Below are 17,179 nucleotides of genomic sequence, written 5' to 3' on the forward strand. Positions count from 1 at the left end.
AAAATTTTATTAAAATATTTTTTATTATAGTAGGTCGTTATCTGTTTGCATGTTCTTTTAAAATAAAAAAAGTTCCTCCTGTTCCCCACCCCCTCCCTTTGGCAATCATCAGCTCGTTCTCTGCAGGTACGTCAGATCTGCGTGTCTGCAGACTAGGGGTCGTTCCAGACGCCGGCCTTTCGCTTTGGTCTTTCAGCCGCTCCCTTCATGCCTTTGCTCACCCGCAGGCCTGACGTCTTCCGCTTGAGCCTCTGTCTCTTCAGTCACACTTCCCTTGCCAGTTTTGGTTCAGCGTCCCCCCTGATATCTGCCCTCGTCACCTCTGCTCCAGCGACTTCCAGCGACTCGTCATGGCCTGGTGCTCGGCCTCAGGTGCCTGTCACCTGCGACATCACTTGTCCAGTGTGGTGATATACATTCAGCCGTGGTGATAAACGCACAGCCGCACACATCCATTTGGTCGCTGAAGGATCCAGCAACCGACCGGCGAGCTCTTCTGTGAAATGGGGCTGAATGCAGCACCTTGCCCACAGCGGTGTATTAGGACTGAAGGAGATGGAAGGCACACATCACAGTGCCAGGCATATCCCGTCTTACACATCTTCTCTATTGTCACAATTGTGTAGAGCTCACTACAATGTCTGACGCGTAGTAATAACCATATTGACAAATGATGATAGAGTATTTACAATTTGGCCTTCCCTGGGAAGTCTGGGTGAGCAGTCCTCCCAGGGGTCCTCTCAATTGGAGGTTAATCTCCTGGGGAACAGGGACTGATGCGGGGGGGAAGAAAGCTTAGTTTGGTAACAGAGAAGACCCCACTCAGCAGCCCCCAAAGAGCCATCTCAGTGGTGGTGGTGCATCAGCCTGATGTAGGACCCCAGCCCGGGGGATGTTTTCCTTCCATCCGTCTCCGGGAGACATTTGCCTGCCAATCAGGGCGTTGGGGAGGCAGAAGGGAACAACAGAACATGCTGTCCTGCCTCCCGCTGATCGGCCGCCCTGGCTGAGTTCACTTGGCCGGTAACCCTCGGGGCCTGTGGAGCCCGCAGCAGCGGGTGAGGAGGAGAGCTCCCTCCCTGCATCAGGGAAGTGGAAACAGACGTCTGTGTGGGCCCCCGAGTCCCAGCTGGCCCCTGCCCCGGCCCCGGGTGGGCACTGTTGTCATTGTCTTCTCTGGGAGGTACCTGAGAACACGTCTCTGCTGTTGGGAGAGGGAGGGGCACTGTGGGTTTAACCAAGAGGCTACCTGGCAGGTCGGGCTCACCTGGGAGGACACAGGGATCCACCGAGCTGCCCTTCTCTTGTCCATTTTTACGCGTTGACACTTGCATTCTTGCGGAGGCTGCTGTTTGTGACAGAGTGAAACTGTGCCAAGTGGGTTTCGATGGGAGCTGGAGGCCAGCAGAAAGGGAACCTAGGGTGGTGAGCCTCACTGGTAGCTCAGGCGTGACCTTGGCCTCATCACTCGCGTGCTCTGGGTCTCAGGGCCCTTGTCTGCAGTATCAAGTCATGTCTGCATTGCATTAAGGAGGCAGAGAGGGGAGGGTCTCCTTGAGAGGTGGCGGAAGGGCCAGAATACTGGAAGAGAGAGCAACAGGGCACACCCGGCAACCTCACGGGGTGGCTGTGTGCAGAAGTGAGTAAAGGTTAGAGCCCTACATGCCTGGTGCGGTCTCAGCTACCTTGCCATCGCTCATGCTTCTGGAACAGCCATACTTCCCTAGTATTTGCTGCACTTAGAAACTCCAGGTGGCTATTTTAATATATTTTTTAAATCTTCACCTAAGGATATGCTTAGAGAGGGGAAGGGAGAGAGAGAGAGGGAGAGAAACAGTAACGAGAGAGAGAAACATCGATTGGTTGCCTTCGTGTGTGTCCCAAGCAGGGAGGGAACCTGCAATGTAGGCATGTGCCCTGACTTGGAATCGAACCCATGACCTTTTGGTTTGTGAGACGATGCTCCCACCAAGTGAGCCACACTGACCAGGGGCAGATGACCATTTCAAATAGAAATAGATACAGACATAGAGATAGAGGAAGAGAGAACACCACCGAGGACGAGGGCAGCGGCTGCCTGTCTTTCTGAGACGCCTTTAGCATGGCTGGTTGGGAGGGAGGGAGGGAGGGAGGCAAAGAGGAAAATGCACGGGTTTCTTCTTCCTCAGGAGTAGGACCCATGGGACGTCGATGGGGTAGCCTTTGTTTGCCTGCAGGAAATTGGTCCCAAACTCTCTCACTCTTTGGAGAATGATTTAGTATCACTGCTATAGAGTTTAGGGTTGATATGGGCTATTTATTATTAACAGTAATTATTACCACTTAGTAATAGTGATGTGCAGGGCTCCAGGCAAATATGTTTTGCAGGATTCTTACCTTAATAAACAATCTGAAAGACTCCAAATCAGAGTGTCAACACCATTCTGGTGGCCTGATCTCATGTGACTATACTACATCATTTGGTGACACCGGGCCTGGCCACAGAATCCCAGGGTGACCCATAAACACAAGTCCCCAACTCCTCAGGCATCTGGTTGACCTCTTGCATAGGGCAAAATGTTGGAGAATAGGAGGGAATGAGGCCTGAGGCTCACATGTGTCCCATCCTGGCTTGGGGTGTCCCACTTGGATGGCCCTGCTCATCTGGCTGGTCTCAGCCACTGGAGGGAGTTTAGAACATTTTGAAGAAGTTGCCCCAAAGTGTGAGATCCCCTGGGGTGTAGGTCCTGGGAGAGAGGCCCTGCTTGTCCAGGTCTAAGAGTAATATGATGTTATCATCTATGAGTGATAGAAACTGAAAAAGTAGCAGCTTAAAAATGATAGATGTGGTTTCTCCTGTATGGGGAGTTCTGGAGCGGGTGGTCTGGGGCCACGGGCTGCCTCTGCTCCACACAGTCTTTGAGGGTCCAGGCTCCTCCCAGCTCCCCACTCATGTGGCCCCCCTGAACCAAGGTGAAGGCCATCGCATCTGTGCTCCAGGCACAGGAAGGTGCTGTTTTATCCCTTGGCCAGAGTGGCCCATTCTGCATGGTTTTAAATTAAACAGACAGTTCACCTCGACCAGTCAGTTCCGTGAGGACCAGGTCTGACGGGATCGCGCCATCTAAATACGCGGACTGACAGCTGTCCCCTGGGCGACTCAGCTCCCCGCGTGGTGCGGCCTCGGGGCCCGAATCTCCCTCCCCCGTCGCCACCCCCCCTTGCTCCCTCTGCTCTTGTGTGACGTGGGCTCTTCTCTCCCCTGCCTTCTCCTGCTGTCTCCGATGTTTATGGTTTGCCCTACTGGAGGTAGGGTAGTGAAGAGGCGAGCTTGGGGTGGGGGCTGTGACGGAGGGAGGAGGTGGCAGCAGGTGTCCACCCACCAGACAGAAAGAAATGTCCCTCCTCAGCCCCGGACTTGCTCTCCCCTGCGGTGCTCTCATGTTTGCTTATTTCCCTTAGGGGTGTGTGAGTCCCACCCAGGGCTCGGCTCTGACTCTCCTCCTCTTCTCCCTGCCCCTTGCTGCTCTGAGGTCCAGCTCCATTCAGCTGAGTGACTGTTCACTCAGCACGTCCCATGTGAAGAATTTAGGATTCTTTCCCGGGGAGAGCTGGCCGGCCAGAACAAACTACAGAGTCAAAACGTCTGAGTGTTATTAAGGCCCTGGGGACTGGTTGACAATTTGCTTTTCATTTCCATGGGTAGGGCACCAGGCTGCCATTTTTACCACATCCTCGCCAGCACTGGGTATTACATTTTATTGTGTTGTGAAAGACGTACCTTTTGGAGACTCATCTGTCTCACAGGTGGTCATCCTCTGAGATGAATAGATTGAACTCTCGCAGGTTTTGGATACATAGGTGAGCAGAGGGCTTGGAAGGAAGGAAGGATGGAAGGTGGGAAAACAGAAACCCTTGTCCTCAGCTGGTTAGACCATAAACTAGTGCAAACCTTTTGAAGCTCACGCTGGTTCTTAGAGCTTGGACAAATTAAACCTTTGCACACCCAGTATGGTGGGTTGGAGACTGTCCCTGCACCCTGTTAATCCCCAGAACCTGTGGATGTGTGACCTTCCATAACAAAAGGGACTTTGCAAGTGGGATCAAGTTAAGGACCTGGAGAAGGGAAGATGATCTTGGATTATCTGAGTTCAATGTAATCACAAGGCTCCTTATAAGAGGGACACATTGGGGGGGGGGGGGGTGTAGTGTGGACAGAGGAGCTGGGATGACAAAGCAGAAGTTGGAGGGATGTGGCCACACGTCCAGGGACGCGGTGGCCTCTAGAAGCTGGAAAAGGCAAGAAGCAGATCCCCTTTGGAGTGTCCAGAGGAAGCAGCCCTGGGACGCCTCGATTTTAGCCCAGTGAGGTCAGTTGGGGGCTTCTGACCTCCAGAACAAATCAGAGGTAATACATTTGTGTTGTTTTAAGCCGCTAAGTTTGAGGTAATTTGTTGCAGCCACCACAGGAAGCTAAAGTAGCCGGCATTTTTGCTCCCGGGTGCCTATTCAAGCCATTTTCATGAGGTCTGGGAGAGGGTGAGGGTGTTCTCTGCGACACCGCTGTGGTGGAGCGGGGAGCTGGAGGGAGCTGGTGAGAGCCCCGGGTGCGGTGGGAGCCGGCGGCTGCAGGGCTTGGAGATAACAGACTGGATGTGTACAGAGCGCCACTGTGAACTAACAGGACTGAGCAGGAAAATAAGGCGACAGAAATGGTAAGTGGAAAATACCAGCACTTGTGAAAAGGCTGGGAGGCGGTTATCTCTGGGTGGGGTGGTGCCTGGCAGCACATCACGGGGGACCTCTCCGATGCTGGCAGGACCTGATGTGTCAGTCAGGCGCTGGCCCCGGCCGTGTTCAGTGTGGGGCAACGGTGCTGCGCATTTAGGGTGGGAGCCCCTGCCTTTATAGATTTGTCCTGAAATTTAAAGTTTTACATGATCCACCTACACAGAACAGTGACTCACGCTTTCCAGAACACGTTCGAATCCGTGGATCACATGAAGCACAGCGAGACCCCGCCTGAGGCGGGAGGGGCTGGGAGTTGGGTGCAGGGTGTTTGAGAATCCGGGGAGATGATGACGAGGATTGAGGGGTCAGAGCTGTCAGGTCTGGAACGGAAAGGAAGGGGCTGCTGGAGCCCTTGGGATGCTGAGCTGGGGGTGCACAGGAGGCTTCTGGGAAGTGGGGGAGCAGCGCTGCCCACCCTCCTATCCCAAGAATGTTCGGATGTGACTGCGGACATTCAACCGCCCAGGTGGACCACAAGGCACATAGCACAGTGACGTGGAGGCAGGGGACACCACTGCCCCCGAGATGACACCTTGTCACAGGAGAGTGACCTGGCCTGAACTGGTCCCAGGTGGTCTAAAAGGGTCCAGAGGTCTCAGCGTGGACTGAGAGCCCGAAGAGGGCCTGGTCCCTTATTAAGATGTCGTGCTGTGAGCAGACCCGTGGAGGACCTGGCTGCTGTAGCCAGACTGGAGCAGAGGGCGTCCGGGCCTGAACGCTGATGAGCTGGCCCCGGCCAGCTGTGTCCAGACGGCCAGACCCTTCTGAGATGGCCAGTGAGCTCAGGCCAGGAGCGGCAAGTGTCCCCCTGACCCCTGCTTACTCACCTCCTTCACAAGCCACCTGCAGAGAGGGGGCAGGGACCCCCTGCTTGGGAGGTGAGAGGCAAGCTCACTCAAAACTGTAGGTCTCAGCAGAGTCCCCACGGCCTTCTAGATAAACACAGCAATGTTTAAAGGATCCACAGGGAGGTGTTTTGGCCTGGAGGGAGGGAAGGTTCTGGGCCTGACTCGGAGGCAAGCAAGGACCTACCCTTTCCTGGGGCAAAGTAAAGCTGCCATATCTCAGTGCCATTTCTCAGTCCCCCTGGGGTCTTGCAACAGAAGGCACCGTTTGATTGTGAAGCTGCATTTGGGGGCGCTGTGGGTCTCCTCCTGGAGTGTGGGGCTTCGTGGAGAAGTCGAGCCCAGGGGCACACACGGAGGAAATTCCAGGGTGCGACTGCCGACAGACGTGTCTTGGAAGGCAGCTGGTTACCTTGGCACCGTCCCAACACTCTCACTCTCCCCTGTCCTGCCCCCACCCCACTCCCCAACTTCTCTTTTTCCTCAGAAAAAAAAATCACAACCAGAGAGAAGCCAGAAGGCACAACCAAATTAACCAGAAAGAACCTACTTAGTCAAGAAAATGGCAAACCCTTAAGGGTGTAATATCTCCACAGAGTTTAGCTGATTAAACAAAGACAGGCCGAGCCCTGACCAGTGTGGCTCACCTGGTTGGAGCATTGTCCCATAACCAAAGGGTTGTGGGTTCAATCCCCAGGCAGGGAACATGTCTAGGGGGCAGGCTCTGTCCCTGGTCCGGGCACATACGGCAGGCAACCAATGGACGCTTCTCTTTGCATTAATGTCTCTCTCTCCCCAGCCTCTTTTTCTAAAAAGCAATGCAAAAATGTCCTTGGGTGAGAACAGAAAAGAAAGAAGAAGAAAAGGAAAAAAGAAAGTCAGGAGAGCTACACGCAAACTTTTTTGAGCTGCCGTCTTTTGAGCTCTTCAATGTGTCAGCACTTCGTCTTTCCTTTTCCACTGAGGCCAAGTCCACGCTGCCTGTGCAGTGGTGCGAAGCCCGAAGCTCAGCGCCTACTTGTGTTCCCCAGGGGACCTCCGCCCAGGGCAGCACACAGAGCATTCTCAGCACCTGTGGGGGTCCACCCTTCATCCTCTTTTCTGGTCCGCACCCATCTCTTGAATTTAACACCATCCAGTCTTCTATCCTCTTAGGTTTGCGGCCTCTGAACGTCACAGCCGCAGAGTTGCACAGCGTGTCCCGTACGTGCTGACTTCTTTCACATGTGATACCTGTGATAGCCCTCCTTGGGGCGGGGCAGCAGCTCCGCTCTCTTCCGCTGCTGCGCAGACTGCGCTGGGCGAACCGGCGGGGCGTGCGCGCCCTGCTGACCCACAGGTGCTAACACCAAACAAGGCTGCTGCCAGCCTTCCTGTGCCAGTCCTTCGGTGGCCAGCTTGTTCCCTGTGTTGCAGTGTCACAATGGCCCCACCTCAGAGATGGGACCCCCAAGCCGTGACACATTTCAGTGCCTTGACCAAAGTCCCAGAGTGAAGAACTCTTTTGGAATTCCAGCCAGATCCATGAGCTTGAGAACCGAGCACTCAGCAAAGGGCACAGCATTTCAGGGGCAAAGCAGCAAAGCACCCCAAAGTTGCAAACCTTGGGTGACTTGCCCGTGGTAAGGGTCCTCCTCCTTCTTGACAGAGGGGCGCTGGCCCTAACCCACTTTCCGCTTTGCCTGTCCCTGCCCAGTTCAGCTGTGTGTTCCCGCTCCCAGGGAGGCCCTGATAGCTGCAGTAAATGTTCCAGGGAAATGCAGGCCCCTGGCTCTGGGGAAGAGCCCTGAAAATCCCGGGACAAACAGCGCTAAGCTGGTGTTTAAAGCTGAGCCTCATGTTGGCTGGCTGCAGCGACTAAGGATGCTGGTTTTGGGAAACGCGATCCGTGCCAAGGTGGGGAGCGTGTGTCCCCCATTGCCAGCCAGTTGTTCTCTGGACGCCAGCTGAGCACGGCTGGAGGCTGCACAGTTTCGCCACGGCCTTGGGGGCCTGGGTTGCTGACTCCGGGGTGGACGGGAGCAGCGATGAGGTAATCTGCATGAAACCCCGGGAAATGCCCGCACAGCCCCATGAATGTGAGCTGGCTCATGGTTTTTAATTGTCCCAAACTGGGACTCCTGATCAGAAAAATCTATCCCAAGGCTCCTTATCTGAGAGCCTTATCTGATACTCTGGGGGCCAGATCTATTTCAAAATTCAGAATTTGTTAGATTTTAGAACATTAAATCAGTGCTTATATTGTATATCATTAGCAGCCCCATGGGATCCTGGTAGACTGGGGAATGAAACTCACTGCAACTCCACAGCACACCAGCGTGCATGGCTGCGACCAGCCTCGCTGCTCGGTTCAGGGAGAGCTCTGCTGCTAAACAAGTGTGCTGCACACTCGGGAGAGAGCTTGTGTGACTTGGGGACTGGTGTTAAGGGGCTGGGATGCCTCTCCTGCCCTCCTGTGTGACCTCGGGCAACGTGCCCCAACCTGGGAGATGGGGTGAGAGTGTCCTCCTGGCCTCAGGCTGCTATGAGGCGGGTGGGTGTCCCTGTGCCAAGTGCTTAGAGCAGAGCCCACTGAAAGTAAACACAGGGCAGGTGCCCTCCACGATTACTGCCATTTTACTAATATTCGTGCTAGTTCTGGTACTGCTCATTTCTGGCCCCCACTTACTGGGTACACACTGGTGTGCGGTGGGGGCCTCGTCCCCTGTGCCCCGTCTTGTGCAAGTTCACTTGCACACTCTCAGCACTGCGTGTGTTGTGTGTGGTGTAAGTGTGCATGTGGCATGTGTGTGTGTGTGTGTGGTATGAGTGTGCTTGTGGTAAGTGTGTGCTGCGTGTGGACATATGCTGATCCCTCTGTTGGTCTTGGGTGTGTATCTCGGGCTCACACGGCATAAGCAGCTCTCTGAATGGCGTGAAACTCTCACAGGTAGAGAGGTGCATTTCCTCCTACGACACGGACCCTCAGCCCCCCAACCACTTTTTGGTGCTCATTCAAAGAAAGAACTGTCTCTTCCAAGACTGGAGAGAGACCAGCTTCTTGGGCCTCTTGAGGAGAGGGCAGGGCTGACCCCGAAGTGTGTGGTTTAGTTGGCTTTCAGGGGCAGTTTTGGCTCTGGGGGGTTTTGCCCCACTTGCTGACTAGGGCCAATTCCTTTGTGAAATGAAACGTTGCTGAGGTGTCTCATTTAACCTTCATTCAGACGGAAGTCCATGTCATGCCCGTCTCCTGGGGGAAGGACTGCTCCATGGGGTGGGCAAGTCTGCCCAGCCTGTGCAGCCTGGCGTGGGTCTGCCTGGCTCCGGCGCGGGCGGCAGCCCCTGTGGGCTCCAGTCATCCTTCGCTGTGTCACAAACCACTCCAACTTAGTGGATTAAGGCCGCATTTACTCATCTTTTGCTCACAAATCTCCAATTTGGGTAGGGCTCTATGGGGATGGCTCCTCTCTGCTCTGCACAGAGTCAGCTGGAGGGGCTCCAAGGTGGGCGGGTTGGAGGAGGGGGCCTCCATGGCTGGGCTCTGGAATCACCTGGATGCTAGCTTGCTCCTGTGTCTGCTGCGTGATGCTGGCTTCTCAGGGGACCCCGTCAGGCTTTGTCAGCCCGACCTCTGCACTGGGTCTTCCTGTGGCCACCGGGGCATCTCCGCAGCCTGGAAGCAGAGTTCTAGGTGCATGGGGTGGAGGCGAAACTAGCCCTGCCAGTTGTTCCCACTGTACTTCGCTGGCTTCACTGGAAGAGACCACCACAGAGTCCCCCGAGCTCCAGAGGAGGGGACCCGTTTCTCACCACCCGATGGGAGGAATGTCAGTCCTTGGAAGCCTGTGGTCACTTCAGACCTCAGAACCCTTTAGGCTAAAGAGACTTAGTAGAGCCTTATTAGTAGGAATCTTAGGAATTAAAAAAATACAATTTATAATATATTCATTTATAAAGTTTATTTAATATACTTGTATTATTTATAATAAAACTCCATACCTGTAATATATTATATTTTACTTATTTACATTTTATACAACAGTATTAATACTTTATATGTGACAAATTATATATAATAAATATGATTGTCTTTAAAGATGTAAAAGTATTTTTACATATAAAATATCTTGTAATAATTATAAAGCCTACCCCTTTAGTTACCGGCAATCTATTGCCTCCAATAAAAACTAGAAATTATAATCATAGTGGAACATCTACGTAAGTGTTGGTTTTTCACAAGTAGTTTCAGTGAAAACCAGCCACGCCTCTCCCAGGAGGAAGCGTTTGCTGGGGCCACTTTTGGGGGCTTATTCTGGGGCGCACTTAGGGGACAGATGGTTCTAGGGAAGGGGGACTGGCACTGAAAGGGACCAGTGGGAGATCTGACACCTAAATTCTCCCCGTGAGTGCGCTGTCCCAGGTGAGGGTGGCTAAGAACAGGACAGCTGCACACAGGCTCACGGGTTGCCTCAGGGCAAGGGAGTGGGCCACCTCACTTCATTGTCCAGCCAAGTCCGGAGCATCCCGGGCTGGAAGGGAGCTTGCAGACCAGGTAATCCGGTGCACCTTAAATGGGGCATGCAAACCCGCAGGGAGACAGAGAGTTACAGCATAAACAAGGGAAGCTGTGATTTTTCCTAGACGCCAAGTAATCCAAAACATTTTCCGTATTCAAACAAACATGGATATAGTTTGGAGTAGAATGTAAAATCTCTGTAAACTTTCAGATAAAACAGACGACTTCAAAGAAATTCCACGCTGGCAGCAGGCTGGCTTGGGAAGGTCGCGGATACCTCGCCTGCTCCCCAAGTCCTAGCTTGCTCGCTCAGCCTCAGCGCGGGTCCTTGGGGGGAAGCCTGAGGAGCAGGGGCTAGCCGCCAGTCCCTACTGTGAGCTCTCTGCAGCAAGGAGCACTGAGCAAGAAAGGAGGAAGACGAAACGGAGGGGTGGCTACGACAGTGTCCATGGGTGGTGCGGGTCCCTCTAACCACTGACCACGTAGGGGCTGGTCTGAATTACGGTGTCCTGTGGGAGTAAATGCACCCCGGCCATTGAAGACCTTGTATGAAATAGAAGTATGCAGAGTGTCTCCTTGAACATTCATATTGATTACACAATAAGAAGGCAGTGTTTTAGGTATATTGGATTAAATAGATACATTTCATTTGTATCAGTTTTTTGCATTCTATTTTTTTGGAGAAAATGTAATTTATTTTTTAAATATATTTTATTGATTATACCATTACAGTTGTTCTATTCCCCCCTTTCATTCCCTTCCACCCTGCACACCCCCTCCCCCACCATTCCCCCCCTTTAGTTTATGACCACGTGTCTCAAGTTCTTTAGATTCTATATTTCCCCTACCATTCTTGCCCTCTCCCTATCTATTTTCTACCTACCGTCTATACTACTTATTTTCTGAACCTTCTCCCCCCTTCTCCTCCTCCCACTCCCCTGTTGCTAACCCTCCATGTGATCTCCATTTCTATGGTTCCACTCCTGATCTAGCTGTCTTCTTGGTTTGCTTTTGTTTTAGGTGTGGTTGTTAATAACCGTGAGTTTGCTGTTCTTTCACTGTTCATATTTTTTATCTTCTTTTTCACAGATAAGTCCCTTTAACATTTCATATAATAAGGGCTTGGTGATGATGAAATCTTTGAATTTGATCTTATCTGAGAAGCACTTTATCTGTCCTTCCATTCTAAATGAAAGCTTTGCTGGATAGAGCAGTCTTGGATGTAGGTCTTTGGATTTCATGACTTGGAATACTTCTCTCCAGTCCCTTCTTGCCTGTAAGGTCTCTTTTGAGAAATCAGCTGATAGTCTGATGGGAAGTCCTTTGTAGGTGACTGTCCCCTTATCCCTTGATGCTTCTAGGATTCTCTCCTTCATTTTAATCTTGGCTAATGTAATTATGATGTGCCTTGGTGTGTTCCTTCTTGGGTCCAACTTCTTTGGGACTCTCTGAGCTTCCTGGACTTCCTGGAAGTCTATTTCCTTTGCCAGACTGGGGAAGTTCTCTTTTATTATTTGTTCAAATAAGTTTTCCACTTGTGGCTGTTTCTTTCCCCCTTCTGTTACCCCTATAATTCGGATATTGGAACATTTAAAGATGTCCTGGAGGTTCCTAAGCCTCTCCTCATTTTTTTGAATTCTTGTTACTTTACATTTTTCTGTTTGGTCATTTCTACCTTCCTTCTGGTCCACTCCCTTGATTTGAGTCTGTTTCCTTTCCATCACTATTGGTTTCCTGTGCATTTCCCTTCAATTCAATTAGTTTAGCCTTCATTTGTTCCTCTAATTTGTGATTAAAATCAACCAGTTCTGTGAGCATCCTGAGCACCAGTATTTTGAACTGTGCATCTGAGAGGTTCTCTATTTCTCTGTCACTTAGAGTTATTGGCTCTGGGGCTTTGAGTTCTTCTTGAGCCATATTTTGTTCTGTTCACACCTGTTATGTATGAGGAGCGGAGCCCTAGGTGTTCACCAGGGCAGGGCAACTCAGTCGCTGGGTTGTGACGCTGTACATGGGGGCGGGGTCCAAGAAGGGCAATGGTGGTTTCCTCTGCTGCTTCCGGCCCCTGGGGCCTGCGCAGTCTGTCTCACTGCGCGCTAATGTGTGACTGCAGTCAGCCTGCTGCCCCACGCCCTCACTGGGTCCACCCAATGCTACCCTGGCTGCCTGGGCACCTGGGGTCGGGGGATTCTTCCTGCCCGACCCTGCTCCGCTGCTGGCTCCGCCCCTCTTACCAGTTCGGTTGAATGGTTTGTTGTTGTTGGACTTCCGTATAGTTCAATTTTCTGTTCTTTGGCTGCGTCTTTGTTTACTAAACCTTTATTGTATTCAAACTTGGTTGTGGGAGAAGGCACAGTGTTTCCACCTATGCCTCCATCTTGGTGGAAGTCCTTGCATTCTATTTTTATTTGGATAGGTTAGGCTAGAGTAGGTCTCCCCAAATGTAATAGACCATGGGACACTTTCCTTCCTATAACATCTTGGGTTACTAGTTTGGATAAAATAGCTGGCTGGAAATATTGCTTTAGGTAAAGTCGGTCTATTTGCTGACCTCCAAACAAGCGCTGGGCCTTCCCACCTCCATTCTTTTGTTGACTCTATTCTGTTGGGAATTCCTACTTCTCTTGACTGTTCCAGGTTAACCCGTCCTTCAACATGCAAGTCAAACCACTTTATACTGTCCTGTCCCTGCTCTGCTTCCCGCCATTGAATGTGGCTGAGGTGCATGGTGTTGCTGCAGCCATCGTGGGATTCAGAGTTGATAACCTCAGGAAGAAAAGTTGAGGATGGCAGAGCAGAAAGAAGAAAAGGGCCTGGGTAACAATGACATGATTGTGTTGCAGAGACAACTCCAGAACCACCTCTTTAGCAACTTTTAAAAATGTGATACAGTGCTGGCTGGTGTGGCTCAGTTGGTTGGAACATTGTACTGTGGACCGAAAGGTTGCCGGTTTGATTCCAGGTCAGTGCACATACCTAGGTTGAAGTTCCAATCCTCTGTCAGGGAGCTGGTGAGAGGCAACCAATTGATGTTTCTCTTTCTCCCTTCTTTCTAGAAGCAACACCAAAATTTCCTCTGGTGCAAAAAAAAATGTGATACAATTATATACCTCTACAATTTAAATTGCCCTTACCAGAGCATTCTATTTCTGTCTCAGAATGCTGCCTATCTGATATGAAATCTATACTGTCACAAAGAAGATGAACTCATGTAACAATGAAAATACATAGTGTAAATTAATGCTACTACTAAGCCAGAAAGTGATGGCCTTACCTTCAGCAGCACCGGCCCATCTGACTTGAATAGTAAAGCAGCAGAGCAGCCACGGCTCCCTGAGGCCAGGTGCAGAGGTGCCTGACCAGCAATATCTCATTTTAAGTATCTTAATAACTCTGCGAGGCAGGGCCTGTTATTGCTGCTCCTCTACCGAGGAGGAAACCATGGCTTGGAGAGGGACAATCATGGGTCCAGGGCCACACGATTTGAGCTGTAGGAGTCCAAACCTTAACCACCACTGACCTCCAACGTTCTGTGATCCAAGCTTTCTGTGTGTGTTCGGTTTGTAAGGAGGCCGCCATACACTCTCAGCCTGGCTCCTCTCCAAATAACTCCGATGAGACTGGGAAAAAGAGAGAGAGAGAATCTGTGTGCCATTTTTCAAACGGCACACCCGCTCCCCCTCCCTAGCAGGCTACCTACTGTTTATTTGGGGCTGCATCAAAGATGTCAGCTGTCGTAAGTTTTTCTTCCCTACAGGTAGGCAGTTCCTACATGGACAAATCACATTTTGATCAGAAAATAACACATGAAAGGCATAAAAAAGAAAAATTGTCCAGCAGGTTTATAATCCTTCTCTTATGCCCAATAAACAAAGGAGGCAAGAATGTGACAGTAAAGACAAGGCGACCAACCCCCAAACATGAAACGCACTCACCAGAAAGGTTGAGGAGCGTTCATGAAAAGGAACTTCGTTCTGCTCAAGTTTAGCTTTAAACGAGTCTGTTCATATTTCGTCTGGCCTGGGATAAACTTGGGGAATAAATCATTCTTCTTGAGAGAGAGGAGGTGCGTTGGCTGTTCCAGAAAATAACCTAATCACACAGCCTCTTTCACAATGTGTGGTCTCTGTAGAGAAACAGATAAGTGGAATGGAATCTCTTTTCAACCAGCATTTCAGTATTTTTTCTGTTACTGGCGTAGTCGGATGTCCCGAGAACCACCTTCCTCCATGTCCTTGGTTCCAAGTAGAATTATTGATGAATTTCTCTCCAACTTTCAAAATAAAAAAAAGAGCTATGTAGGTTAAGTACAAGATTTTTCTGTTTTTACAATGGACATAACTTGATTGTGATGATGATAATATTAAGCGTTTCTAAGTGGTGGCTATATGTCAAGCATTGTGACAAATGCCATGTGTGCATGAATCAGCTCATGACACCCTTGCAGAAACCTTTAGGTCGGTTCCACTGTTATCTCCATTTTAAGGATGAAGACACTGAAGTTGAAATCCTTGCCTGAGATCACACAGCCAGGATGGGAGAACACCCATTCGGTCGTGGGTCCAACTCCAGAGCCCGCTCCCCTAACGGCCAATCTTCTCTGAAACGAGGGGTCTCGTTTTGGGTTCCCACGAGAGTCCACCCTGCAGCGAGGATTTGGGTGCCTTCCTGTTTCATATGCATACACCCAGGAATGGAACTGCTCCATCGCAAGTTAGCTATGTATTTATTTAGTTTTATAGAGGATGACGAGCAGTTAACCAAAATGGTGGCGCTGTGGACAGTGGCTGTAGTTGAGAGGTCCAGAGGCGGGCCACATTTCCATGGAAGCTGATATTGTCCATCTGTTTGGACCCTGGCCATTCTGTGGGTGCACAGTGTTGTCTTAGCACTTGCCTTTCCCTAGTGAAAAATGACGCTGAGCATTTTTCATGTGCTTATTGACCTTTCACATCTTTTGTGAATTGCCTCACCATGGCTTTTGCCTTTTTAAAAAAGATTTTATTTTTCTTTTATTTTTTGACAAAGGGGAAGGGAGAGAGAAAGAGAGAGTGAGAAACATTAATGTGTGGTTGCCTCTCACATGTCCCCTACTGGAGACCTGGCCTGCAACCCAGGCATGTGCCCTGACTGGGAATCGAACCAGTGATCCTGTGGTTTGCAGGCCTGTGCTCAATCCACTGAGCCACACCAGCAAGGTTTTTGGTTATTTTTTTAAAAACTGACTGCTTTTTCTTTTTCTTATTGATTTGTAGTTCTTTATATGTTCTGGATAAGAGTCCTTTCTCAGATAAGTGCACTGCAAATATCTCCTCCTATTTGTGGCTTACTGTTTTACTTTTTAGTTGTTAGCTTTTGATGAACACAAGTTTTTAATTTTGACAAAGTCCAGTTTATCAATTTTTCTTTTTGGTTGGTGCCTTTTGTATCTTGTTTAAAAAATCATTGCCTCATCATTGGTCTTTAAAGCAATGGTCCCCCAGTGCCTCCTTGTTCTCCTTGAGGGTGTGACTGTAATTGGCATTCAGAAGAAACGGAACGGCTTGCTGATTCCCTGGCCCCAGTCCTCATTCATGGATTCTCAGCTTTGACTTTCTCAGAGGGAGACCTGCCTCCTCTGGGTCTTTGGGAGAGAGGCTGGGTTTATGGATTTGGGGTGAGTGGGACAGATTCCCACTTCCACCAGAAAGTAGATCCATTTGGATGAAAATTCTCTTGAAGGAACATTTTGCTAATTTTCAGATGTAAAAGTGGAAAGTAGTTAGGTTTCCCTAGAAAAGTGTGTCTTTGAGCTACTGGAGTTTTCAGACACTGTGTCTCTGTTTGTAAAATAAACAGTAAAAAGACGAAAGGAGAGAATGAATTTTAATGCGATCGTTAGCTGGGAGGGGGCAACCAGCATTCTTTGTATTTCATTGCTATGCAAAAATGAGAGAAGGAAACTTAAAGCTGCCATCTTATGAAAACAGTGGCAAGTTTTTAGATGGCAGCTCTCCCAAGATTATTCCAGGGACAAGGTTGTGTTTTGTTTCGTTTTGTTTTGTTTTTGAGAAGAAACGTTTGCTCAGAACCCCGAAGTTCTTTAATGATGGAGGTGAAGACAGTAAAGTACATGAAACAATTTTCTTTTGACTACAGAAGAGTCTATTTTTCTTTCATTACTACACCCTCACCCTTTAAAAGGGAAAAAAGAAAATAGGGAAAGAAACTTTGTAGATACTTTAGGAGCCGTTTATTTTCCTCCTTTCCCATCTTTCTCATTTCTCTCTCTCTACTGTCCCTGCTTGTCCCATGCTCATTCAGTTACCTCCCCGGGCTCTGGGTCTCAGCCTCCATGTGTCCCGGGTGGGGACAGGTACACCAGCAGTGTGCAGGCTCGCTGAAGGACCCATGTATTGGTGCGGGAGGGTGAGAACAGGGCCTGGCCGTCAGTCACACTCAGAAATGCCCGTCGTTACTGTTGCCTTTACCATCACACCTTTGCTTCAAGAAAGGGTGAGTTCTTGTCTGGCACATCTGCTTTTGAGTACCTTTCTGAATTTTACTGTATAATGATTTGATTTGTTATGAGCAAATGAATCCTTTATCCTGGAGTTTTGAGACTCATCATGAGGCTGACATTTGACTTGACATTTTTCTATCTGATTTTTGGAACAACTTTATATCCACAGAAATAAACCAAAGCCAATCACTTATGACACTCTCCAGCAATTACACTGTCTTCCAAGAAGGACCAACTTCCAAAGACAAGAAGAGCATTAAGAAGTGACCAGTAAGTGGATGTTGACACCACACAGACCCAGGCACGAGTAGGGTTCCCACTGAGTAAAAACAAGCACATAAGAAACTGTTACCTCTTTTCAGTTTTCTTTGTGAAATGTTATATTAGAAAGGTGGTGAAAAAGAAATGGAAAGTTTAGCCAAGACACTGGCCTAGAATATTTTGTATCTATGGTCCCTCTTGAGTATAAATATTAATATATTCAGTTTATGGATGAGGAAACTGATCTCAAAGAAGTTTTGTGGTGTATTGAAGGACCTACAGCCATTTTACAATGGTGTGGTGGAA

Source organism: Sturnira hondurensis, unplaced genomic scaffold, assembly GCF_014824575.4.
Source record: "Sturnira hondurensis isolate 20B ecotype Veracruz unplaced genomic scaffold, ASM1482457v3 Scaffold0002597, whole genome shotgun sequence".
NCBI lineage: Eukaryota > Metazoa > Chordata > Mammalia > Chiroptera > Phyllostomidae > Sturnira > Sturnira hondurensis.